The sequence below is a fragment of the Bemisia tabaci genome, chromosome 8 (genome assembly GCF_918797505.1).
Source record: "Bemisia tabaci chromosome 8, PGI_BMITA_v3".
NCBI classification, from domain to species: domain Eukaryota; kingdom Metazoa; phylum Arthropoda; class Insecta; order Hemiptera; family Aleyrodidae; genus Bemisia; species Bemisia tabaci.
In genome coordinates this window covers 6330252-6357771 of record NC_092800.1, presented here as the reverse complement: position 1 = coordinate 6357771, position 27520 = coordinate 6330252, and the positions used below count along the sequence as shown (strand labels likewise).

Sequence of the window (27520 nt, the reverse complement as noted above, 5' to 3'; positions counted from 1 at the left end):
GCGGCTGATCCAATCAATAGGCCGATCCAATTTATGGATTCGGCCGCGGACGCACCCCGGTTCCATTAACCAGTCGCTACCGAGCGACTACTTTTCCGATCCACGTAATGTATTCATGAAAAACCTCCAGACGTAATCGTGGGCCCGGCTTATAAATTTCCGCTTTCCCTTCCACTCTCAACCCCCGCCCCCTCGCCCGGCGAGACACCCCCTCCCCACCCCGCGCCCCCGTTGATAAATCAATTTATTTTATGGATTCGGGAGATCCGACGCGACGCATGCGCGGCCGGGCGCTGCGCCCGGCCCATTCGTTAACCGCAGAACATGTGTCTCTTTAAAATACTTTTTCATCTTTATTAAATTCATCCGGAGGTTCAGCCTGCGTTGCCAGATTTAGCATTTTTTCTTGGGTTTCGTGGACCACTAGACGAGGTCTGAAGTAGAGGAAACAGTCTAATGTTTTCTCAGCAAAATTTTACACAGAAAACAATTCACACAACGGGAAGTTTTGATTTCTTTTCCTGGGGGCTGATTATGGAAATTGACAGAGAAGGCCATAGACGAAACAGAGATAGGTAGTATGAAGCGATCCTTTTGGTTGAAACGGGGTGCTTCTCATAGACAAAGGGAGGAAAAGATGGACTAAATGAGGGTTGCCGTTAGTTAGTTTATTACTTACCTTCTTTGTCCATTCCAACCACCAAATTCAACCAATAGGATAGCTTCATTTTCCTCCTGGCTCTTATGTCCATCGTTTTGTCTATCAATTTCAATAATCAGCCCGCTGGACGAGATATTAACAAGTCTTTTAAAGACCGATCAAATGGAAGTTACCGATGGTACGAATGACGTCGTTTGGATTTTTGTAATTTCACCAATGTTAATAAAAAAAAAACACCCATATCTTGTTCAGGAGTTGATTTTCAGACTTCCCGGTATAATTTATTCTCCTAAAATTTATCTACCAAATAATTTATTCGCCTAGTCGTAACTTAACAAATTTTTTCAGTATTTTTGAATCGTAATTAATCAGCAGATTCTTCGACAAATCGAAGGCCATCTTGGAGAATGCTGAACCGAGATTTGAATTTTATTAAATGTAGTATGCCTAAATTTCACAACTGTGCCTGAGCTGACTGGTACCCATCAGTCCTCAAGCCTTTTCCCCCTACCATACCTCCCTCCTTTGCTCCTCTTAATAAGCCGAGTCTACCATGCAGCGAAGTGTTCGGTTCATGAACAAGGTATTTTTCTGTTGGCAAACCGGATTTTCAAGATGATGCTATCTCCTTACGACAGCTCCGAGCCAAAATCAATTTTTCGGTCCGATTAGAATTCTGGTTCGATCCTGTCGGAGCTCATGCATATTTTTGATAGTGATTACATCACATGAGAATATTTCTCGTTTCCTCTTTTTAAAGGATCGTCGGTGATGCAGTGGAATACTAAACCTCCGTTCAGTCTAACCAATGGTTCCGCTCCTATGTTATTTTGAATCCATTAATCGTAGGGAATATTTTCCTTTCTGAACTTCAATAATGTATCGATAGCTTCAGTTGAGCCTAGTGGCTGTTTTGTAGTGGTTTTTGTATTCTTCAACACAATCTTTGAGATCAACATTTTTTGAACCCTATGAAACCAACCCGAACTTAAAATGAGACGGTATTTTGATTTTAATTTGTTTCAATATTTATAGAATGCCTCCAGTAATTTTTCAAAACTATGGTGGCAATGTTCAATTAGAGATAGTTTGCCGAAAAGGTACTTGTTTTGCTTTTTCTTAAATTTTCTTTTTGAAAGTTTCAATTAAATGATTGGCCTCTATCGAAGACTCCTTGCCTAATAGAGGAAAAAAGCAATGCAAAATCACACGACTGTTTGAAAAAGGACGAAGCTAGCCGAAATGATATTGCCGTAAATTGCCTCTGGAAAAGGTTTGAATGTAAAAAATCAATATCAGGACAAAATTTATTGTCAAATTCTCTTAATATTGATGCGATGATGAATATGCAACAAAATTGTTCCCTGCGTGTCTTGGCTGAGTCATTCTAGTCTCTTTCATCATCGCACTTTCATTCCAATCTGCCAATTTAATGATAGGTAACCTAATAGAAATGAAATAACAAAATTCCAATGATTAGGATCAGAAATACGATGAACAGAGACACACGAGGGACCTGAAAATTATTCAGGTTGGAAGGAGTGCACGGCACGCCACCGGCATGCCGGCATGCCGTGGTAGAATGATCGCTTTTGAAAGGAGTAGAAAGTTACCTCTTTTGGTTTTCAGAAACGGAACAACCAGCGTGATTTAATTAGATGCACGGGTATTGTTGCTGGTGTTTTTGGTACTCGGATTCTCATTGTAACCTTTGGCGTGTTTCGAGGCTATTGTCTTCTGGCAAGTGAAAGCCGCATTTCGAAGTGCAAGAGAAAGGAATAGAATGTGCAGCTCCTTAAAAGGCTCACAGAATCACGCGGGAACAGTTCAGCCGTACTCTGCTGTGCTAAGGAAAAACGCCGTATGAATATTCGAGAGGTCCCAAATTCTCTCCATTTAAATGTTTATTTTAAAAAAAGTCAGAATAATTCCTCTTGAAATTTGCAGAAATTTTAGATGTGATTGTGAATTAAATCCTCTGAAGAATTGGAGGAAAAATTTTCACCGATTTTCCTGAAAATTTTTAATTTATCCAAGGGAATATCGCAACGTTTTAAGGCTCATACGGCGTTTTTTCTTGGCTTGGCAGCTTTTACCCCGCAATACTTCGAATCGGGGTACGAAATATTGTGATAAGTCAGAGAACTTGTAGTGTTGAAGAATATAGCCGTGCACGTAGGAAAATTTTCCTGTTAACAACTTGCTCGTCTGGTTTCTAGTTAAGACAACAGAAATTCCTGAAGGAAACTGCCAGGTTCGAGTTTTAATGCGCGAGGAACGCTTTTGTGTTCCTGCAGCGTGCATCGGCAATCAGCACTTGTTCGTATGATGCAATCATCACGTCACGCGCCATTCGCGAAGTCAACTAGTCAATCTTCCTCCAACGTCATGTTCCGAGGCATGCAGAATTGTCTGCGTTACCTTCGCACCGCATCGTCACGCATTGATGTCGCATTGACGTTGAGAAACATTCGATCAAGATCAACCGTAAACTTTTAACTTTTAACTTTTAACCTTGAAGTACGGACTTTTCGCTCCCCAGCCAAAACAATTTTGCTCTGGTTTTGGCTGAGCCTAATTAATTTGCTGTGCAGAGTGTAAATTAAATTATTATTTCACATTGAAGGGAAAAAACCCTTAAATCGCATTATTTTAAAGTTTTGGGTTAGATGCTAAAAATATAGCATTGCATTTAACTTTCATCAATCGTACATTCAGTGTCACGGTCTAGTTTTTGATGTCTCCCTATTGTATTGGATACCTTCTGACCGAAAGTTTTCTTCATTATCCATAAAAACATCAGCACTGTTGAATAAAATTCAAAGGCTGTTCACTAACTTTTTAGATAGCATCCTCCTCAATACCTTGCACGGTTATAAATCGTCGTTATTCCGGGTATTTTTTCGTGTTTATCACTGATCTTAAATTTTATACTGAAGAATTGAACCTCAACTCGTGTATTTGTGTCAATTCTCAAGGTCTGCGCAAGAAACTATACTATGTCAAAAATCTAGTGGGATACATTAGAAGATCACTACTAAGATCTCAAACTATCCTCGAAACTTTGAGAAACATTCGATCAAGACCAACTGGAAACTTTTAAAAAGTTCGAGATTTTTGCCCCCTCCGTAAATGATTTTGCGGCTGTTTTGACTGGTCATAATTATTAATATAGTGAGAGTATATAGTAAAAATTAACGCATTTCTCATCGCAAAATAAAGTCAAATCCTTAAATTTCTATATTTCGAAATTTTTGGCTAGATGTAAATTTATATGGCATTGCATTAAATTCTCAAACCATCCTCGAAACTGTGTTCAATCTGGCAACGTTGGTGAGCAATGGGGAGGAGCCGAAGTCCCGGCGCTGGTACAGGTTATTACCTGGCTACGATCCCGTGACTAATAACAATTAAAAGCCCTGCATTAGCATTATTTCATTTTATTTATTCTGCACGGGCGAGAGGGGGAAAAAAAGAATCGCGAATGCAACTCCCGCGTTTTCAATTGATTGTTTATACGCGCATGGCACCTCCCTCCGCGCCCCCCTCGCTACGCAAATTTGATCGACGGGGGCGGGTGAAGGGGTAATTGCTCGCAAATGCGGACAGTTAACAGCTCCTGATTATATACTGCCGTGCTGAGGAAAAACGCCGTATGAGCTTTCGGACGTTGCCGAATTTCCTTTGATACATCTCGAATTTTTCGAAAAATTTATAACTATGTTTCTTCCGATTTTTACGAGAATTTTTTTCATAAATTGATCTGAAACACCTGCAATTTTCCAGAGTAAATAAACTTCACTTTCTTCATAAATGAATATCTTCTGATAGGAAATTTGGCAATATTCGAACGTACATACGGCGTTTTTTCTTAGGACCGCAGTATAGGCGTTCGCCCGTCTTTTTTTCCTCTCTGTTTTCCAACCGGTGTTCTCGAGCGGTCCCTAAGGAATTCAAATTATATACGTTCATGCCGCGGTCGCTCTGACCACTTACGGGTCGACACGGCCGCACTTACACACACTTATTTGTGTTGTTGTGTAAGCCTTGGCCTCCGATCGCGAAAGTCTTTTATCATATCGCTATGTGTGGTCCTGGAGCTCTTTCAATGGAATCTGAAGGGCTAAGTAAGAAGGAGTTTTTTGCTTTATTTCTATCCTCCCTGGATTTTCTCCCCGAAATTATTCGAACATGCTCCTCACGTCGCACGATGCGTTAAGAAGAAATTAAAGCACCTCAATTATGTCCTAGTCCTCAACTATTCGTAGAATTTGAGGAGTCTGCAGAATTCGTCGTTTTTTCTCCAAAGAACGTAATTAAATGTCTATATTCCCTAATTTCCCCTCGCAAATTGCATTTCGACTGAGTGTATCTTCAGCATTTCTAACTGAAATTTTACCGATTTTTCTTGTGATCTCATGCAAAAACCTAAAAAATTTTGGACTGAAATTGCAATGGTACATTTTAAAAAAAAAAAAAAAAAAAAAAAAAAAAAAAAAAAAAAAATCGACTGTCAGAGTCAATTTTGCACACTTGGAATGGAGATACGATTCTTCGTTTGGGCAAAGACGAACCATACATAAATGGAACCTAAATTTTGCTCGTTTAAAGTCGAAGAATCTTGCACAATACATACCTCCAATGATATGAGCGCAAATTAGGATAAATAATCGTACAATTTTATAGCAGGGGCAATTGTTTTAAGAAATATTCCCCAGGAAGTACCTTGGTTTCGATGAAGATGAAGTTTCCGAGCCATTTTTTTTTGTGCCTGTCCAATAATTAAGACATGTAGACGCTAAAGAAAATGAAGACAACTCTTAAATCCCTCTTCAAAAACACTGAAACCTACCTCAAATGCATACAAAATAGATGGTGAAATTTCCGCACTTAATTACTGATCAAGAATGGCCAAGTTAGGCAAAAGTTGGCAATGATCAACTGGACTAACTGGAGAAACGGTGGTACGTGAAAAAGGTAATCAAGATTAAGTGTTTTTTTTTTTTTTTTTTTTTTTTTAGATGTGTGATGTGTCACACTAGGTACTACTAAAATTTTTTTAAGAGCGTATCGTTCATCGACATAAAGTACTGAAGAAATCCGTCAAAAATTTCTTGATCACACTGTACCGCGTTTACGTCAAAATTCCCGATTGTTTCCAATCCACGCTGTCCACCTCTCTTCGCTGAAACATTCTCACACAATTCCCGATTAAGAAAAATGTTAGTATTCCGGATTCTGCTTTCCTTCTTTGGTGGCCCAGAAGCGCCGAAAGTTCCCTGTTCGAAAATACTTTCGGCGGGAGGTCCATTATCATCGGAAAGGGCTCCACTGAGAGACTTGCCCAAAATAACATTCTGGTTTACATCTCCAGCTCGTTTGTGTTAGTGACGATGAACAGGCGCTATCCAACCGCGTTTTATGCCGCACACGATCTGCGCCCATCTTTATTCCGCCTTCTTCCCTCTGTCTCTTTATTATTTTTATTTTTTTCGTTTTCCCCCTTTTTTTCTGTGGAATCAAGCGCATGATGTCTAGCTAGTAGGAAACCTTATTTATCAATGAACGGAAAATATCCCGGAGAACAAGTAATTCACCAGCCAACGTGTGTTAAATACTGATCTTTGATTTTGGGCCCTATACATGTACCATTTCTTTAATTTTTTTTTATTTATTTACATTTGCAGTGAATCCCGCTCTCCAGCATTTTTGGCCCCGTGTATTATTTGAGTGCTCATCGTTTCTCTCCTAAAAACCCAGAAATTTGAATTAGAAAATATCTCAAAAAGAAATGAATAAATATATAAATCTCTATTGAAAAAAAAACACACAGTGTTTCCGAAAGCAACTAAATTGATTGAAAAAATTCACAAAAATTGTCACCTAAAATGGGACAGCTTAATTCTGCAATGTTCATCGTAAATATCACGGCCGACGGCCATATTGAACTTGAAATGTATAGTCAACTGACATCACGAACGCCCACGACCAATCGAAAGCATGGGAACTTTCCAATGCTTTTTTCGCAACGTTGAACTTGAGAGAGGCAAACGGACCTGGATGAGGCCGCCATCGCCTTTGTCGCAAAATTTCTTTTTGGAATAACTTAACAGGAAAGGTTTTCTGGATTAATAAACGACCAATTTGAAGAAGCGCACATGTCCATCTGGCGTTGCTAAGATTGTGCAACTTTGTCGTGCTTCTACTCCTGTGAAAATGCTCCTAGCGTTGCCCAAAATATTCAGAATTTTCCTTCGCTGATTCGCGAAATCTTAAGGAGCGTTAAATCATAACGGCAATTTTGTTTTATCGACGGAGAAACATATTTTAGTTTCCGAATTAATTAAGGCACTGTTCCTGAAGCTATGTTTGGAAAATGAATCAAACTTTGCTTGAACTTATATTTGAATGCCGTTGTTGTGTAGCACCTGGTAGGATATAGTTATTTGACCTGGACTGGTAGATCCTCTCTGCCGAGGGGAGTTAAAATCATCAACATTAGAAGGAGCTTCGGTGTAGCACTGTTCGAGTTTCGAATATCTGAATGGCGGGTGGAACTAGGAATTTTCTGTGGGGAGGGACAAAAGGATACAGAACTTGTGGGCGGAAGGGGACTCTCCCAGCTGCATAAAATTAATTACCATGAATTTTATTTTATTTTCAAATTTATGTTGTTTCCTTTCAACATATTTTCATTTTTCCTTATTTTTTACCGTCCCCAGAACAATTTTGAAAATTGGAGCTTCTCGAGAGCAATTTTAAGCCATTCTCAATGACATATTAAATAAATTAAATACAGATAACCGATATTTTGCTGACTTATTTGTTTACAAATATCATATCTTACTGTAATTTTTAATGAATCTTACTTTAATCCTCATGAACACAAGTATTGCGCTAAAAAGAAAAGAAAGGAAAGACGAAACAAAATAAATGGCAGCTTTGGAGAAATTGAATAAAAATAATTACACATATGAAATATTGAAGGAACCATTGTAATGAGGAACTAAAAAATGAACAAAAGACTAAAGAAATTAACTAGATTTATTTTGAGAAGTTCAACAAAGGCTTTTGGTATTCGAGAATTTGGAGTTTAAATATCGAAAGATTAAAATAAATAATAAAATTAAACCGTAGGAAAATAAACAAAATAAACGCATGACGAGGAATGACACTTCAGTCAGTGCATCTTCAAAATTAAAAAAATAGATGATGACGTGTCATTGCAGTAAAGGACACATATTAAACTAAAGAAAAAAAAAAAAAAACAGAAATGACACTAAAGGAGAAGGGATAATCATATAATGGAAATATAGAGGGGGGGGGGGGGGGGCAATTTCGCCCATGATCTGAAAGCATATGTGTTCCAAAATAAAATGAATCTTTCCCGCATCCCTTTCGTACCTGCTCCCGCGATTTTATAGATCATGCATCTCATTTAAAATCATACAAAATATCGAAAACTCGAATTTTTGAAAGTCCCTTTAAATTTTCTTAAGGACGAATCGAACATCAAAATTCGCATTTTAAGGTAAAATTAACAAGTACGACTTCTACTGAGGGCTCATATGTTCACTGTGCGTCAACGATTTGATAGATCGAACGCCTCATTTTAACCCACACAAAATATCGAAATCTTGAAGCTTATAAGCATCCCATTAAATTTTATAAGGATTCAACGAAGCATATAAAAATCCGAAAAAAGATTATATAAAGATCACATTAAAATTAAGATAAGAAATTTACATGTCTGACTTCGACTAAATGCTAGTTTCACTGTGCGCCAGCGACTCTATTGATCGAGCGCCCCATTTAAGCTCACACAAAAAATCGAATTCTCGTATCTCAATGCTTTAGCCTCCCTTTAAATGTTTATAAGGACGGAACATCAAAATTTGTATTTTAAGAAAAAAATCCACCAGCGGAGACTCGTTTCGATTTGCGCCAGCGATCGAAAGATCGAGCGTCCCATTTGAAATCACACAAAATATCGAAATCTTGAAGCTCAAGCATCCCTTTAAATTTTTTTCAGGATGAAAGAAACATTTTCAAGATGAAATACATGTGTCCAACCTCTACTGTAAGTTCGTTTCACTGTGCGCCAGTGATTCTATAGATCGAACATCCCATTTAAAATCACACAAAATATCGAAATCTCAAATCTCGAAGCTTAAGCAACCCTCTAAATTTTTTCAAGCATAAACCAAACTTGAAAATTCGAATTTAAAGTGCCGTGTAAGTCTCTTCCCAAGGCTCATTTCATCCATTTCATTGTGCGCCAGCGATTCGATAAATCGAACCTTCCATTGAAAATCTCACAAAATATCGAATCTCAAATCTCGAAGCTTAAGCATCCCTCAAATTTTTTTAAGCACTAAAGCAAACATGAAAATTCGCATTTGAAAGATTAAAAGCCGTGTACGATCTCTTCTCAAGGCATCTCATTCATTTCATTGTGCGCCATCGATTCGATAGATCGAACGTCTCACTCAAAACCACACAAAATATCGAAATCTCGAAGCTTCAAGACGCTATCGACGGGCGTCCTGATAGCGTCTCGGGAGCGCGCCGGGGGCGCCGAGCGATCGCCTGTCTTCCTCGACTCCTAATACTTCTCGGGCCGGATCCTAGACGAGGCGGCATGACGTCAGAGCTAGACCAACCCGGTCTATTCCTATTCCTAGAGTGCATCGGGTGCATCCGAGAATGCACTTCTCCCCGTCCCCGCCATCCAGCCGAGGTACCTCGCCGCGGAGCGGTGCATCGCGCGCTCGCCGGCCCGCGCTCAAGCCGTTCCTCGCCCGCTGCAGCTATCAAACAATGCACTATCTTTTCGTATGGCACATAGGTCGTTTTTAGGGTGTTTCCACGGGATTCTTATGCAATATACGCCAATTTAATGCAGTTTTGTGTTACCGATGGAAAATATCAAGAATAAATCAGTGAATACGCTATTTACTTATGTTTTCTTGTATGCATTTATGTCGCGATATACAAATGCATTTGTATGACTCAGCTCAGTCACACCTATGGCTAATTTACCCTAAGTACCCCTCCCTCCCCCCATCCTACAAAGCTCCAAGTTTCTCTTGTGTTTTTTCCGGATATTGCATTTTTTACTCTCTGCACTGGGTGCATCTATATTGATTAGTCCAGCTCTGTGTATCTTGTTACATTTGCACATCTAATATGCAGTGATGATTTTTATGGAGTTGCATATGCTAAATGCAACTCATCATATCACCTTTTTTTTGCAATATTTAGTTAAATTAATAATGTATGCTGTTTTACATTTATCATATTCTGTCGCCGCGAGTTAAAGTCTGGATAGATGCAGCTCACGCCGTTATGGAATGTCAGTAAGGTACTGCCGAAATCAAGACGTCATGATGGCAATTCGCGGGCAGATATGAGGCTGGATTCCATGCGCGGCCCGGCAAATTCCAGTATGCATTTGATCCTACGTATAGAGCAGGTGTGAATACGAAAAAGTAGGGAAAAGGCAAAAAGACGGGAAAAAAGCGCGTGTGAATTGTGCGTAGCGGTAGAGTTGGCGGTGGGCGTCGTCATGGCGACGGCGGCTGGCGTGAGCTCGGTGCGTGCGGATTCGGCAGGCGGGCCAACGCACGCTTCGCAAGAAGGCTCGGCGCAGCGGCCGGCGAATAATGCACTGGCGGGCTTCGCAGAAGTTTGGCAATGGACCGCGCGCCGAATCGGCGGCCTATCCGAGTCCAGCTCTTGGGCGGGGGTCCGCGGAGCCGCCGGGGCCCCCCCGGAGGCCCCGCGGGCCCCGGGCCCATTTTGGCACTCGAAAACGCGGAGCCCGCGAGTTTTTCGCCGAGGAATTCCGATTGATAATATTGCATTCTGAACATGCGGAGTATCAGGGCGGCAGAGACGAGGAGCAGGTCGCGGCGAGCCGAGGCGGCCCAGCGCGCGCTGCCATGTTGCGTTGCCATGGTGATGGGCCCCACCCTCCGCCGCCGCGCGCTCGCCCGGCGCCACGCCCCCGAGACCCGCGGCGCGAATGAAATCAATAACGCGACGCGGGCTCCGCGCTGTATCACGCTCCAATTGGCTCGCGGCTATCTTGCCGGTGTTCTGCGTGGGGACGAAAGTTTAACTTGCTGTTTTCGGCTCGCTTATTGATTTAGATGATTCTGATCGTGCTTTTTCATTTAGTTTGGTAGAGTGATGATTTCTTCTCACCAATGAAGGTTAAATAAGGCAAAAGTTCGGTTAATCCAGGGAGAGGAATATTAAGCACTACGTCGCACAGTGAAGTCGTTTAGAAAATTCGGACATGAAATGGACTGCATTTTGCAATTTGGAACTGTAAATTCTGGCTCTTCTGGAAAAACACTTAAGTGCATAGGGAAATCAATGGCACATGCGTTGTTTTTAAACCGGGCTAGAATCTATAGATCCAAATTGCAAAATGGAGTCCAAATGAATTACCTACATTCTGCAATTCGGAACCACAATTTTTGACTTTTTCTAGGAGCATCGTAGGTACTATAGTTTCCCCTTGCACATACGTGAGTTTACGGCTCAGAAGTATTGTAGATCATGATTTCAACATGAAGTGCGTGCAAATTGTTGCATTCCAACTACAGATTTTGACGTTTATTACGTCTCATGCTTTATGAAAGGTATCTCATTAAAAAAATTTACGATGTAACTAATGGAATCACCGTTAAGCCTATTATACACTGGAAAAAAAGACATTGGATCTAGAGTCCAGACTCCTAAAAACATTGACAAGAAAAAATACTCTTGATTCAATCAGATTTAAGCTTAAATCAAGAACCAAGTCTCTTAATTTGAGCGAATTTCCTTTTGATTTAAGCTTAAATCCGATTGAATCAAGAGTCCATTTTCTAGTCGATGTTTTCAAGAGTCTGGACTCTAGATCCAATGTGTTTTTTTTCCAGTGTACGTTTTATCAGAACGAAGATTTAAGGTTTAAAGTTTCTATTTTACGTCTGATCCCTCTCAATCATGACTTGTTCCATTGTAGACTGCGTTTGTTGACTCTAGGCGTAGGCGGATCCAGACACTTCGAACGGGTGAGGGGGGAGGGGGTGCAAGAAAGTCAGAGGGGCTTCACTTAGAAAATTTGTGAAATTACAAAACATTATCTGCAGTTTGAGTTGAATTCCTCGTGAATATTTTCCAAATATGAGCATGTTCCCTTCCCATTTTCCTCCGGTCCTTCCTTCTATATTTCTAACGATCACCGATCTTCCAACTGCTGGCTTCTTATGTTCTAACCAGCTTCTAATTTGTCCGTAATTTGGTCTCGAAACAAGGAACTTTTGTCCGAAAGTCAAATTTTGGAGTCAGGTTAAAAGTCAGGGAATTTTAAGATGAAGAAATTGTGGCAATCCTGACTCTCCTGAATTATTTTATAATGTGTTGGATATTTTTTAGAGAGTTCTGGTTAAATATATATGAACTTCCGCACAGTCTAAAAGTAACGGACTTTCTATCAAATTCCAGAACCGAATTCCTCTGCCCTCCTGCGGATGTTATAAAGGTCACCGGGAAAAACGCTCCGCCAACATCGCCAGCCGCTCATCTCGAAAGATCGGATACATAAAAATAAATGAGTTAAGGTAGTAGGTTGGTGAGTGGTGTAGAAAAAAGCAGCCGCTACCGGTCGGCTTGCACCTAATTAGGATAGACCTACCTCTGCAGGGAAGAGCTCGAACCTAAAAAGTGTCAGGTATGTCCGATTACGGCTCAAAAAGAACCCGGTCTCACTCGGCGGAAATTCCTCTCATCTCTCGGGATGCTTTTGATCTATTCTGATTTCTGATTTCTGATTTAAGTCGTCGTGTTTGTAGAGAGCGATCACCAAGAGAACAAAATGAGGGGTTTGGAGGATAAGGCGCATAAATGCAGTTTTTGCTATTTTGAGAAATACGTGTTTTAAGTTTGAAATTTACAAAGAGTCTTATGGCGGAAAGGAAGTTTAAACTCACTTTTTGATGCTTTAAAGTTAGATTTTACTTTTGAATTTTCCACAGAATAAACTTTCAAACTAGTTTTAGTCGAGTTCATGATTATCTCGATTTTTTCATAAACTGCACTAATATGCGCCTTGTCCTCCAAGCCCCTTAAATGGACTTTCTCTTGCAATTAGAAAGTAGAACTACAATCTCTGGTTCCGTCTAGAAGACTTTAATTTTTAGCGCTATAGTCCGAGAAGGGACTTTTTTCCCCCTTTACCTACCAATTTCTGGAAAATCGAGATTTTCCTCCATACAATTATTTTTCCGAGAAAAATTCTACTGCGGGAAATTCTTCGTGATAAGTTGGAAAAACATCAAGGTCGTTCCCTAACTAAGCAACCTACAGCACAAATGAAAAGAGGCATTGCATGCCCCTCTCCCGCACTGTGTTTTGATTTCAAAGAGAAATGAGGAGATTTTATTTTAAAAAATAAAATAATATGGAGATCGAAAAACAGGAGACGAGAGTAGAGGAAGAAAGGAGGGGTATAAGAAGTCGTATTGAATGAATGTAAGCTACGAGCCCATAAATAAGTTTAAATGAAGATAAGAGCGAGTGGTTGCCCATGTCACTAATGAAGTCGTCAGACCGTTTTCCATGCTCTTATGGGAAGAATTGTTAAAAGACTCGCATGCAATCGGTGGCTCATGATTGGGCCCCGCCTCCGGCTTTTCTCGTCGGAAGTTGCCAGTTTTTCCCTCTTAGATTTTTCTCAATACACCCGTTGAGGATCGACCAAGCATGGAGGAATGAAACGCATTATGCATAGCCACAGGTCCACACATCGTCGCTCTTGTGACGTAAGAACGTATCTCTATTCCCACATGAGCCCCTAAAAGTATGGAGTCATATAGAGAACAGGGCTCACGTAAAAATCTAGGTACGTTCTTACGTCAAGGTAGCGACAAGATTAGGAGAAATTACCTCAAGAGATCAAGAACATGTATTGCTTTGTGTGCTTTTCAAATGTTGGTACTCAAACTGGAACTGAATCGATCATTTCACCAATATTAGGAATGGAGACTTTCCACGAAAAAGTTGTATTGCGTCGTCTGAAAGTGCTTAAAGAGCTGATTTCACAGTATTTTCATTATTTTTTTTTTATATGGAAAATACCATGAAACTAGATGTAAAAGTGAGAAAAAGCACAGCCTAGTGACGTCATCTAGCGGCATCTCCCATTTAAACACACGTATTCTAGCAGATTAGATCGTTTTGTCATATGTTCTCCAATAATTGTTCAATTCATGAACCAAGGGTATCCTCGTGTTCACTTCACTCAGTAGTTTTCGCTAAAATTCTTCTGCAAATTCTCTACTTATGAAGTGGAATAAATTGAAGCAGAAAACTTTTCTAAAGATTCTGAGGAAAGTTCAGTTCACGTAACCGAACTCCTTTTTTCTTTTTTTTTCATTAAAGATGCAACTCCTCTTTCGGCCGTAGCAAAAGTTCGCATCAAGTCCACCTGAGACAAGCGGATTAAAATTCGGGTTAGTCGCGCGATTTTCTGACGGAACCGGCGCCAAAGCTGGCAACCCAATCTGCATTCCTCCAGGCCTTAACGGCGTTGTAAATTTCGCCCCGGGATTATTTTCGTCGAATCAACATAAATTACGACCCGGGGAATCCTTCTAATTCGTCTTTAAAATTTACTCGATCCCCCGAGCCTGCTGGCCAGTGGCCGCCTTTGAAACTGATGATTTAATTTAGCCTCTCCGAGGAGCCCGGAATGAAGGACAGCGGGGAGGCGGCGCTACATTTTCGCCGTGCAGTTTTTGTCCTCTTTAATCTTTACTCTCCTCTTCTGGAAATATCCTCGTCGAACCGCAGAAGCTTCTTCCTTTCTGGGTTTATCCGCGCTAAGTCTGGACGAAATGCAGGCGCTGCTTTCAGTGCATCTCAATTTTTTTCGTTCCTCTGAATTCTGAGACGAATAGTTACAGGGCGCCATCCCGATTTTGGAGTGAGATGAGATTTCTTAGAATCCTTAATTTCTTGAAGAATTCATGATATCCAGAGAAGTGTTTGACCTGGAAGACTTGGAAGAATGGGATACTTTTTTTTTAAAATGTCTTTTAGGCTAAGAATTGCAGTTTCATTGCGGCCAATAAACCTTAGAACTGGTAATTGCTTTATTAAAAAATTCCTGATCGTCGTCCCTGAGATATATCGAGCGAAAAGTGTTGACGTTTGCCTTCGTTGTAACGAAGCTTTCCGTTTTTGCTCAGGAGCAGATAGTTTTTGCCTAGGAGCAGAAAGTTGTTTCTCAGAAGCGAAAAGTTCTGCCCAGGAGCAGAAGGTTGTTCCTCAGGAGCAGAAAAGTTTTGCTCCTGTGTAAGTTTTGATTTTCATCGGTCATCGTGCTGACCTATGAAAATCCCAAATATGTGAGCCTCATGATTTTCACACATTTACGACCTGAAATCGATAGAGAAATCACAAATTATTTTTTAATCATTTCCTTGAAAATAGTAAAAAAATTAAACACGGGAGGGAGGCATCAAATCAGAGCGGCAATAGTATTTGCAGTCTAAGCTAACATCCAGTTTTCCTAAGTGATATTGGGGCTGGGAGTTCGACTTTAAAATAGATCATTTTAAGGCCTCTTAGATCGATGTGTTCCGGAGCACGCCCAATTCATTTCCTTGCTCTGAGGGAAGTTGTTTCACTTCCGAAATCTTGCCAAGGCGTGAATTTTTAAGATGCCCTAATGCTGCGTCTTTCAATTCTCCCCCGTTTATTTGTTCTTTCCGAAGATAGTCCTCTCTCCTGTCGTCGGAGAGGAAGAAGCAAGATCACGATTTTATTAGAGACCTCAAAAAACACCAACTTTTTTTACGATTTAATGAAATTACACGCTCTCGGAGAGTGGGTACCATTACGAAAGTGAAATGGTGGACGGCCGCGGAGCTCAATTTGGATTGGAGGTTATGATTATCGTAACGATGGAATTATGCGGACTCAGATTGGCGGAGGAGCCCGCTATGGTGGCTCGCTCTACAACTCAGCGCTCTTCGACATTTATCTCGGCTTTCAATATCTGGACCCGGTGGAATTTATCAAGCCATTCGTATTCCATCTCCTTTAATTAAGCGATTTCTAGGCGCATGGCTGTGTTTGAAGCCTTATTAGTATTCAAAGCTAACTCGTCCATTTAGATCGGTCGCGGCCTCGCGGCGCGGCGGGTCAATTTTCAGCTTTCCTCGAAATATCCGAGCCCTAATGCGTGTAATGACATTGTCGAGCCAAGCCTCCGCTCCGGTCCAATTTAGAGATGCCCCAACCCGATGCGCCAAGCTCCTCCACCAGAATTGGACGTGTTTCTGCCAAACTAAACTATGTGCATTATCACGTGAGCCCTGTTATGCATGCATTCTTATGGGTCTCGGGACTCATTTCTCAATGCACACAGTTCCGTTTGGTAGAAATACGTCCAATTGGTTGTCCAGCGGTCGCGGGAGTTTATTATTTTTTCCGATACCTATAAGGGGAATTCGACTTATCCGTTTTCTTAACCAGCAATCGCAGGAGAGTTCCTTCTTTTTAACTGTTTCTTGAGGGGAAGTTAGCGAATCAGTTTACCTGACGCAACTGAATTTTCTTCGAAATTCTACGTGGAAAAAAAATGTATAACTGGTAGTTCTTTCGTCTGGGGAACGACGAAATGAAACTTGGAAGTAACCTTGCTGGTGTCTCGCGGTCACTTTCCCAGGGCAAGCAATAGAACATCTTACTCTATCTTATAACGAACATGCAACTATATGAACTTGAAGGTAGGTTTTTTGCCTACTCGATCTAAATGAAGGCGCATTGGGCTTCGCTAGCGTAATTATAGGACTGGTGAATGTGAACAGGACTCGTCAATGTGATACACTGTCATGGACTACACTTTCTAAATACTACCTCGAATGTCTCAAAAAACAACGGATGTGCAACAAGAAATTAAATACTGCGTTTTGATTGCGGATCAGAGTGGATTCAGTTTCAATCCGCTGATATATAAAACCCACGCGCTAAACATTCTGCTTTTTTCTGCAGTACGCAAGTCCGCATGAATTGGATCGCGTGTAGCAAGAAGGAACCAGCGCGATTACAGTGTTTTCAAAATCGTGTATCTCCTTTTTCCCCTTAAAAATACTTAATATATTCAAATTTACACAACTATTTTTCTTTGAAATTAACAATTTTCTGTTCGTAAGAAAAAACAATTTGCTTTTTTGAGAGATTTTTGAGTATGAAGAAGTAACATTTTTACAACACGGTAATCACGCTGTTTCCTTTTTGCTAAATGTGATCCATTTATATACATGGAAACTGAGAATTATTATTCTGATAGATGCACGTATACACTTGAAAAGTCACAGCCACCTCAGAAATATCCCTACTGACAAAAATCTTCCGTTACAACTTCGTTCCCACCCATGCAGATTTGTACGCTTTCACCGCTCCGTCGTCGCTTTCTAATCCCGTTGTCCTTGTTTTTTTTAAAGATTTCTGAACCCCCAGCCCTCTCCCTTCCTATCATTGAATCCTTTCTCTGCTACCCGTTCACTGATCGGACGTTCATTTTTTTTTGAGCACGTGACTAATAAACTGCAATGTATCAGAGAGAAGTCCAGACAGTAGGGGTTACGGAAGCACTGACACACAGTTGCTGCTAACGAGAGGGAATTCTCTTGCTCTCCTATTGAAGCTAATAAAAATGAATTTTTTTCACGAAAAACGGGCAATCTGCTGCAGAAAATGTATTCATAGGATGCGCTGATGCTCGCGCCAGATAGAATTGAATTTATGATATCACGCGCCCTCCACGCCAGTCCCTTTTGCACCTAGCAGCAGTGTTGCCGAGCAATTAACTCATTCTAAATTATTATATTGAGGAACGCACAGGAAATATTATTTGACTTTCATCCCTCTGGAAGGTTCGTCTAATGGAGACTTTGCAGGTGTCTGAAATGCGGTGAATTTCATGTTTAGGATGTATTTACTAAGAGAACTGAGCACGGGAATATCCTTGGTCTCTAAATTGAACAATTATTTCAGGAGACATGACAAGAAACTGAAACTGCTAAAATACGAGTAGAAAATGCCACCAGATAACGTCATAAAGGTGGTACATTTTCTCACTTTCTAATCCATTTTCCTGCAATTTTCCATATCAGAAAAAAGTTTTGACAAATACTTCGAAGTCAGGTATTTAAGTACTCCCGTATAGAGCAATACAATTTTTACGTGTATGTACGTGTATTTTTACGTGTGTGGTTTCTCCAAGATGAAGACAACCTTCGAGTATATTGGAACGGACTCCTCCTCTCCCTTTACCACGCTTCTACTTACCATAAAACGCAGCGCACACTTTTGCGAACCCACTTTGAAGTACCAACGAATTTTTTTTAAAAAGAATTAGACCATCATTCCTCTATTTTTTTCTTCTTGTTTTGGCGTTGATTTTCTCACCTTTGTATCAATGAAACTTGTGTTATTAAATTATGAATAGATAAATCATCTTTTTAGGCCCTTTTATATTCTTTTTTTATACTTTTTATTATACCAGAGGTGTTCTCCACCTGGAAAATTTTGCAGCGTTGTTTTATTCTCATCCCCCGCATCAGCACGCTTGCTGTAACTCAAAAATATGCGTTTCGCTGTGGCAAATGACGCCATTTTTGGACGGACGACAAGCCTGTCGGATTTGTCATAAGTGCACATTTATTTTCCATCCCCCGAACTAAACTCCATTGAATCCCTTTCTCGACAATCCGGCATCCCCTTCCGGGCACGGGCCCCGCCAGAGAGATGAACGTTATAAAAGTGAATCATGCATACTTGAACAGCAGCAAGGGTGAAGCGATACCCACCCCCATACCTCCCTCGTTGCCGAATCTGCAGCTAAATCTCGATTTTCAAAAGTGAAAAAGTTAGGTTTTGTGAGTATTTGCGAGATTTTGGCAGCGTTGTTGGGCCCTGTGCGTGTAGGTCCCTCGCTCCGCGTTTTCAATTTGAATTCGAGCAAAATTGGATTTTGCCATCTCGCGCGCTTTTGTTCGCGAGGGATTCTGGCCTACGCGCCTGGGGCTGGAATTATACTCCCGGAGATTCATTACTAAGTCGGTTGCACGGGCGCAACATTTTAAACCGCTCAGTTGAAGAAAAAAAAAAAAAAAAAAAAAAAAAAAAAAAAACAAACACAAAAATACCGCAATATAGCACATCTTTACGTCAGAGGATTTATTTAGAATTTTGTTCATGTATTCATTGATTGTTACTCTTTTTCTTACGTTTTAAATTAGAAATATTTTGATAAATCAATTCACCAATTGTACTGCATTTTGCAATTTGGAACTAAACTTTCTGGCTCATTAGAAAAACACTTATGAGCACAGGGAAACTAATCGTACATACGTTGTTTTTAAACTTGACCAGAATCTGTAACTCCTAATTGCAATATGTAGTTCAATTAATTGACCTCTCACATGTTCATACGGGGACTCGAAATTGCGTAAAATGAGCCAGTATTGCGCCAGTCACAGAATCGTGTTTTGATGCTTGATTGTTGTAGATCAGCTAGACAAAATAAGACTTGTCCGCAGAGCAACTTTCTACGTCCGCTGTTAAGTGAGATATCGCGCTTTCAAAAGTTTGGTTTTTGACGTCAAGCACTGCGATAGTGATAGCTTTGGTTCCTTCCACCTCGCTTTCATTTGTCACAGATACACACATTATCATTGGTTACTCTACTCAGCGTGAAACTCGGATGAAAGCAACAGGGAAGATACCAAGGGTAGGATGTCACTACCGCGGCGGATAATTTCATAAACCGAATTATTCAAAGCGCGATACTCCAGTTAATACTGAACTCAGATAGTTGCTGTTTTTTCTGAAAATTCAGATGATCTATATACAAAAATCAAGCATTAAAACACGATTCTGTGACCAACGTACACTGAAAAAAAAGTAGCTTGGATCAAGCATGATAATTCTTGAATTTGCCGCCGAGAATTTTCTTTATCTTGCTTTAAGCTGACTTTTTCTTGATTCAAGAAAAATAATGCTTGGGTTCAGCAAAAAAGTAGCTTATATTAGAGTCCCTTTATACCCAGAGTTAAGACAACTCACTTTTGGTTGGGCTGAAAGTGGCCTAAAAAAAAATCCAATTCTGATTGGTTCTCGCTCATGGAGGCCGAAACGAGTGCACCAAGATGGCGGTACCTCGAATGTGAACAAGAATAATGAAAATATTACCTAATTGTGGTTTATCAAGAGTAAATTGTTATTTCCATCGGTCTAAAATGAAAATAGATTAAGAAATTATTCACAAACCAATCTCATTTTCTTTTTAATTGATCAATTTGTTGATGTTGTTGTTTTTGTGTGACAGACATCGCAGGATTCCTGATCCTTATCCCTCAATCGTTCGTTTGGGTGCACTCGTTTCGGCCTCCATGGCCAGCCAAGGCCGGCTGCCAGTCAGCTGATAATCGAGTTGTCTTAACTCTGGGTATAAAGGGACTCTAGCTTATATTAACCAGCAAAATTCTTGATTTAAGAAGAAATACTTCTTGGCGGCAAATTTAAGATTTTTTTTTCCAGTGTAGTTAACCCATTGTAAGAAAAACACGACTAAGTAATGTAATGAAACATTTCAGTGTCTTTCCCTCATTCAAGGAAATTCGTTGTTACAGGTGTATGCAGTACTGCGTTTTGCCGCAGTGAATCGGAACAAACTGCATCGTGGACTCTTTAGAACGCTGCTATCCCGTTAACAGGTACAAATTAGCCCGTTTTTTAATCAGCCTCTTGTGTTGTTCTGTAATATGAATCATACTAAGTTTTCTACCTTAGTCTATAAGAACCACCTTTTCAACCAATCGGATAGCTCCATACTCACATGACTTCTTTGTCTATCAATTCCAATAATCAGCCCGCTGAACACCGAATAAATTGTGTAATTTCTCTCATCGGTTCATGCTGCGGCAGCGCAGCTCGGCGCGTGCTCTGATGGAAGTTCCATTCGACGTGATTTAGGGGCCCCGGTTTGTAAGTCATGTTCCTTTTAGCGCCCGAACATTTATGGTGAGGAAACTGCTGTTCCGCACGACAGGCGTCTCGCTACCAAAAAGCCCCCTCCTCCCCCCCCCCCCCGGGCCGCTAGCCCCGAGCGCGTTTCCGAGGGTAGCGCGGTTTATTTTCATCCTCCCGCGCGCGCGTGTTCAACGAGTGTCGAAAACACGTCCCAGATACGAAAACTAGTTTGTCTTAAGGCTTTACGCTTTCCCCCGAATATATGAGGGGTTGTTGTGAGGGGTTCGCTGAGAGGTTTAAATTTTGAATACTCACGTCCTGAGAGTTGGCGGTGATTTATGTGACGATTTTCGGGTATGAAAGTGGCGATATCGACTGAGGCCTTGCCATGTTTCTTCCTATTCGTTGAGCTTTCCATCATGTTTTTATTTCTAGTTTACTTTCTACCTATCGAGAGAAACTTTCTACTGAAGAGTAGAAATTTTCTTCCTATGGGCAGAAATTATTCTCGAGAAACGGTTTTCAGCTTTCCTCATGGAGCTTGACGGATTCCGACAAGAAGTTGGACGTGCTCTAACGCTAATACAAGCCATCGGAACCAGGGTGCCTTGCATCGGGTAAAAGGGCCGTTAGGGGTCATTAAATGTATATGCCGGGGCAGATTGCCCTTGAAACTGTTCACCCATCCGTAATAATTATCTGCCTGTGGGTTGAAACTTTCCACCTTTTTTTTTTTTTTTTTTTTTTTTTTTTTGTTTATTTGCCGCATAAAACTTTAGTACAAAAAATTCTGTTCATACAATAAATGAAAACATAATTGATAATAAAAAAAAAAAAGTAAAGACATAGGGACTAAGGCCTCAAAAGAAAAAATAGAAAAGAACAAGATAATAGAGATAAGAGGCTAGTTTTTAAGGGCAGGACTTCCTTGAAGAGGAAGTTTTAAGATCCGTTTGCGGCCCCGGAAACTGCCGTCTGGCATACATCGGAGGGGGTTGGTTGGTCGAGAGTCTTCCTCTTGGCGGTCAAGGATGCTTTCAGGAAAGTTCCAATAGATGACCAGTTTTCTTTGGAGCTGGTGATTTGCTTCTGGAAAGAAACTACAGTGAAACGCTCGCCTAACTTGTCCTCCAGTTCCTTTCGGTCTGTTGAAAATTGAGGACAATTGAAGATAGTGTGTTCAGGGGAGTCGAAAATCCCTGGGCAGTGGGGGCAAGAGTCGGTGGTAGAAACACCAATACGGTGGAGGAACCCATTGAAGACTCCGTGACCTGAGAGTGCCTGTGTGATAAAGAAATTGGTTCTCCATGTTCTCTAGTGAGCCAGCGAAACTTTCCACCTATCGTGAGAAACTTTTTACCTAACCATTGGGAGAAACTTTTTACCTAACCGGAGAAACTTTCTACCTATCGGGAGGAACTTTCATACATACACCAAATCGAAAGCCCTCTTGAAGGGAAAGCTTTAAAACTTATCTTTCTTATAATAGCTTCGAATGTAAATTAACTTTATGCCGAATCACTAGCCTTCGTATCATGCAAAGATGGTATTATTTTTAAAGTCCAGAGGTGTGCTTCAATTCAGGATCATTTCTTTGTAGTTCGGGTGTGTATTTAAACGTATTTAACCGTCCTCAGCAGAGCCACATCAGACGTTGCTTTCTATTCGCGAAAATTGAATTTAACAAACAGAATGAAACTAAGCAACGTTGATACTAAAAATCATGTAACCTTTGTTTTTCTTCATCCTTGCACAGCCAGAGGCGGATGTAGCAAATTGGCAACATTGTCTTTTCAGCATTTAAATCTATGCTAAGAAATCGATTCTTGTTGGAGCACCTGGCCCATACAAGAATCGATACATTTCCATAGGTTTAAACGAAGAAAAGATTATTTTGCCAATATGCTGGATCCGCCAACGTGCACAGTAGCGACATTCCGAATTTGCAATACTCGCTTAGAGATAGAGAGATCAGGTACAGGGGGTTTTCCCATCTCCTTCAAGCTACGCAACTGGAACACTATAATAACAACGTTCAACCCCGTTTGTTTTCCGTCCATATTTCATAAATGCGTGTTCAGTCAGCATGAACGGAGTGACTCAGCTCCCCTCGGGCCAAAGGGGTCGTCGCGGAGTCCATCCAGACGCAAAGGACTGTGACAACTTAATGTCAGCATTTAAATTTATGTCTATTTACCCGCGATTGTCAGGTCCGGCGTACTTGTTTATGACGATATCCGCATTTATTAAATAAAGTTCCTCGGAAAGCTGTCGGACCGCATTTACGAAATTGAATTCTATGTCATTCACTTAGGAAGGTTGACAGGGGTAGCATTGAACGAGAACAAAATGGGACCTGCCGCTCGTCCATTATGTAGGAATATTATATTTTTTTGTCACGTTTTCACCCTTATTTTTCGCCCCTCGGGTGCGTATTTTCTTGAAGACCGTATATTGCGTTATGCGTTATAGAAAGTGAAGTATCCCTGAACCGATGACTTTTGCTTTTCATATTTAAGTTTCCTAAATCCTATAAAGAATTTGAAGTGAATTTATTGAGGGAATAAGCACAAATTAAGATACCGAGCAAATTTTGCTAAGATACTGGTTCCTTTTCGATTTTTCGGCCGTGAATCACCTTAAACCGAACTTTGACTACATTTCGCAATTAGGAACTACTATGCCTGACTCATCCTCGGAACAACAAACGGGCCGTAATTTTTCTCACGCGCACACGTGTGTTTTTACGTAGGAGCCAGAAATCGTAGTTATGCATTGCCAAAATGCAGTCCAATTGAAGCTTGAAGCATCTGAACGCGAAAAATAACGGTTGAAGTTGCCCCCCCCCCCCCCGCGATTTATCACTGAATTCTGGTTTAAGTAGGACAGTATTATCAATTATTTTTGTGTTTCTTTTGCAGGGTTCACTCAATATTCCCTAATCTCACACTGGCGGCAAGCATACAAGGTCAGTATCAATTCCGAGTTTAAGTATCATTTTTATGTCAGTCGCGCCATCGTAGGAAGTTTTTTCAAACCTAATACATCGAACCTATTACCTAATTATGTAATCAAAGAATCACCATTTGATATATTATCATAATTCATTAGTTTGAAAGAATGAAATTTATTGTTTTACAATGAATGATTATGTAATTATCATTACAAATTGCTGGAAAGTAATAAGAAAACTTATGAAACTATTGTTTTGATTGAATTTTAATCAAAGAAGCTAGTGGACTCGTCGTTTTTTCTAATCCTAGAAAGTGCGCCAAGAAGCATGAAATTCAATTCATTCGAATTAATTCGCAATATTTTAGTCCATAGGTAGAATAAGAATAATTCCCATTTGAGTTCGCCACGACTTTGTCAAAGATTAGACTGGTGCTCCGCATACGAGACTGAGAGTGTCCTCTCATTTTTGAATAGCGCCTCTAGAAAGTAGAAAGCAGGGCATGTCCAGCAAACTAAACTTGTGTGAAACCCCACCCACGTGCTCGAAATATCAGTGAAAGCAAGAAAGATACAGGCCTCTTGATTTCGGTGGTTTGAGCACCTTGTTCTATGTTTTCTAGAAAAGATCACCATGCAATTTTTCATGGAATAAACTGGTGTGAAATTTTCAGCTGTGCTGGAGAAGTTGAGCTTCAGTTTTAAAAGTAAAATACAACAGAGGGGTTTGCCAACGTTGCACACTGATACGCCGACAGAAGCACTCCATAATTTTATCATCTTTTTTGACCGATGTTTCCGACATACCCTTTGCCATCATATCCATAGACGTCTTTTGGCAAATCCTCAATGCGAATATTTTAGTTTCTCTATCGAAATGAATTTTATTGTGCGGATTGAATCCGTAAGCAATTGTTGACTCCGAGTATTTTACTTTTTCATGCACCACAATATATGTATTGTACACTAAGTTTCCAATTTTTGTTGCTTTATTAAATTGTTATTGTATATTGATTTTAATCATACTTCTCTAGTTGTTGGCACTGGTACCGTCATTTTTTCCTCGCAGATGAAGAGTTGCATCCTTGATTTGAACTTTTCTCCTTGCAACTCACAACAGGTTTTTGTATCGGAAAATGTCCTTAAAATACTCCACAAGCGCGAATTGAGCACTTTCACTTGAAGCAGAATAATCTTCCTGTAAAAATTCCTTACATATACTTTTCTTCGTCATCACCGTACTCAAAAAATCCGGCCACTGGGAAATATTATGGTGTTATGAAGATTCAAGTGCAAATGAATTAAATAAAAAGGAACATAAAATTCACGGTATGCGTCACGGTTTCTTTTCATTAAATTTATACGCCTAGCCTAGTTCCTTTCAACGTAAATTGCTCCTTCTTTGACGTGAAGGCGTACCTAAATACCCACGTGAACCCAGTTGGATCATTATTGAAATTGATGGACAAAACTATTGACATAGAAGACAAAAGGGGTATGGAGGGATCCTATTGGTGGAAGGTGGTGGTCGCTGTGGACAAAGGCGCATAGATAATAGACTAACTAACGGCAACTATGTGAGACCATATAGTCCATCATTTCCTCCCTTAGTCTAAGGAACCACTCATTTCAGACACAATGTGGCAGGTAGTAGACTAACTAACGGCAACCGACGAGAGACCATATATAGTTAGTCCATCATATCCTCCCTATGTCTTCTTTATTTATTTCTTTGTCTATCAATTTCAATAATCAGTCCTCTGGGGCTCATGCTGAATCGGGATACGCCGTTACGTCAAAGGAGCGACGAAATATGTTCATTGTCCAATTTCCTCCATCCATCCTCGGTGTATTAGCTAAAAGCTCCCCTTGTAAGAACATTCCGAAGTCTCCTAGTGCGAATCTTCGAATTCTCCGCGAAACTCGGCAACGTAGTCGGAGCGGGGCGGTGCGCGACGCGGCGCCTTCATTTTCTCGGCCCGGCAATCGCGGGACCCGGCTCACCCATCTTGGTGATTAGGCGCGAGGGGTGGCGCGCGCAGATGATGGCAGCGCGGGTTGCGCCGCCCGCCGCAAGATGGCAGCGCCGGTCCCGCGAGGGGATGCAGCGGTCCAGCGCAGCCTCGCAGCCATCAATCTCCGACGCGGCCACCCCTCGAAGATGGCCGCGGGCACCTGCCTCGGCCCCGCGCCGCCAGATCGCGCTCGTTTCTCATCGGTGTCGCCTCGATTTGGCGTTTATTGCCTGTAAACGCCGCGCGAAACGGCCCGTAATTACGAGCGGCGAAAAGTTAGCGCTGGTCAAACATCTTGTTTTACGAGGCTCCAATTTGTATGCCCTCTCGTAGCCCGGCCAGGGGACCGGCTAGGGCCTTTTCGCTCCTCGAATCGAGGGGATAGGTGCCTCCATCTTTCAATATTCCTACCCCATGCTCTTCAAACAATTGGAACTAATTTTATATCATTTATTCTAAAAGGAACTATGTTACACGCAAACACTATGCACATAGTTCCTTTTAGCATAAATACATCCAATTGCCCTTTTTAAATTTGATTTAGCTGGATAATTTTTTATCTTGCCATAGGGCTTAGCGCTGATCGGCTCATCGAGAGAACATTTTACGGTAATATTCGTAATTCTATAAGGAATCATAGTCAATTATTCGTTGTTTCTCTCACGTAAGAACGTAACTGCATTGCAACGTTGCCAAATTTCTCCCCGCAAATTGTAGTTTTACCAGGAGAATGAAGGGCGTTTCTAACTGATAAAATCAGTGATTTTTCCTCTGATCCCACGCCAAAATCATGAACATTTTGGACTTAAATTTCACAAGTACATTCTTGTAAAACATCAAATTTTTCGAGTCAACTTCGCGACTTTTGAATGGACTTACGTTCCTTCATCAGGGAACTGACGTAGTGTGGGCAGTAATTGCACGGTTACTTCACATCTGGTTGTTTGTCAGAAGAGATGAGAAATTCCCAACTTTGGAATGGAATAATCACTTGGTCAATTCTTAAACTTCTATAAGCTTGTTAGGTAAAATTTCTCAGTTGTGCCTCTCTGGCCCTTACTTTGAAAAAATTGAGACGAGGAAAATCGTTCCCGGTGCCTGCCTGTAGCAAGCAAGATTGCAGTGGTAGCTTGAACGCAATCCTTTTGTGAAAAACGCCAACTCGAATCTTTCAAAAGTAGGAACTTTGAGTTCTTGTCCAGGCTTGGAGGATTATCAGGGCAAGCTCAGTCCATAATTTTCCTCATTCAAGCATGGATTATTGATGCGTTCGCTTTTCTTATCGTTAAGCCGTCAAGGTAATGACTCTTATTCGACTTTACTGCCTGATTAGTCATGAACTGTCGCACAAATCCCGACGAAAGTAGTGGAGCTGCTTATGTGATCCAGATTTGGTCTTGGCGGCTCGTGCCTAATTTTCTACGAGGTTGCAAATTCAACGCCAAGATTTGTTCAACGCAAAAATTCGGAACTGCAATTTCTGACTCAGTTTAGAAACCACGTATGCTCCATTAGTTTCCCTATGTGCATGAGTGTTTTTACGAATGAGACAAACATTATAGTTCCCAATGATTGCAAAATGTGGTCCAAATATTAACCGCACGCTTTAGTTACTTTCTGTTCTACTTCCCATATGAACATCAAATGACGGTTATATTTGTTACCGTGTTGTTCTTCGTCGAATAAACAGAATGTGACACGAGTTTTACCGCATCCTATATGTGTTTTCCCAGTTTTATCACATAGACGTCACTTTGCCAATGTATCAGTTTATGGAAAATATATTGAAATTGGAGAAAAGAGGGTGCAGTATCAATTTCCCGCAAAATCCATTTATTATTTTCTGAATGTA

General features: G+C 40.8%; 1 protein-coding gene across 3 annotated transcripts in view; it reads left to right on the top strand.

The window, feature by feature from the left end:
* The window catches only part of LOC109038002 (Homeobox protein abdominal B), a 221080-nt gene that overhangs the window by 159281 nt on the left and 34279 nt on the right, over positions 1 to 27520 (top strand). For all 3 annotated transcript variants that reach the window (XM_072303176.1, XM_072303177.1, XM_072303178.1), the window contains 2 exons: positions 20362 to 20445; positions 23623 to 23669. The gene's annotated coding sequence lies outside the window, so the exon portion shown is untranslated. The remainder of the gene's footprint in view (positions 1 to 20361; positions 20446 to 23622; positions 23670 to 27520) is intronic.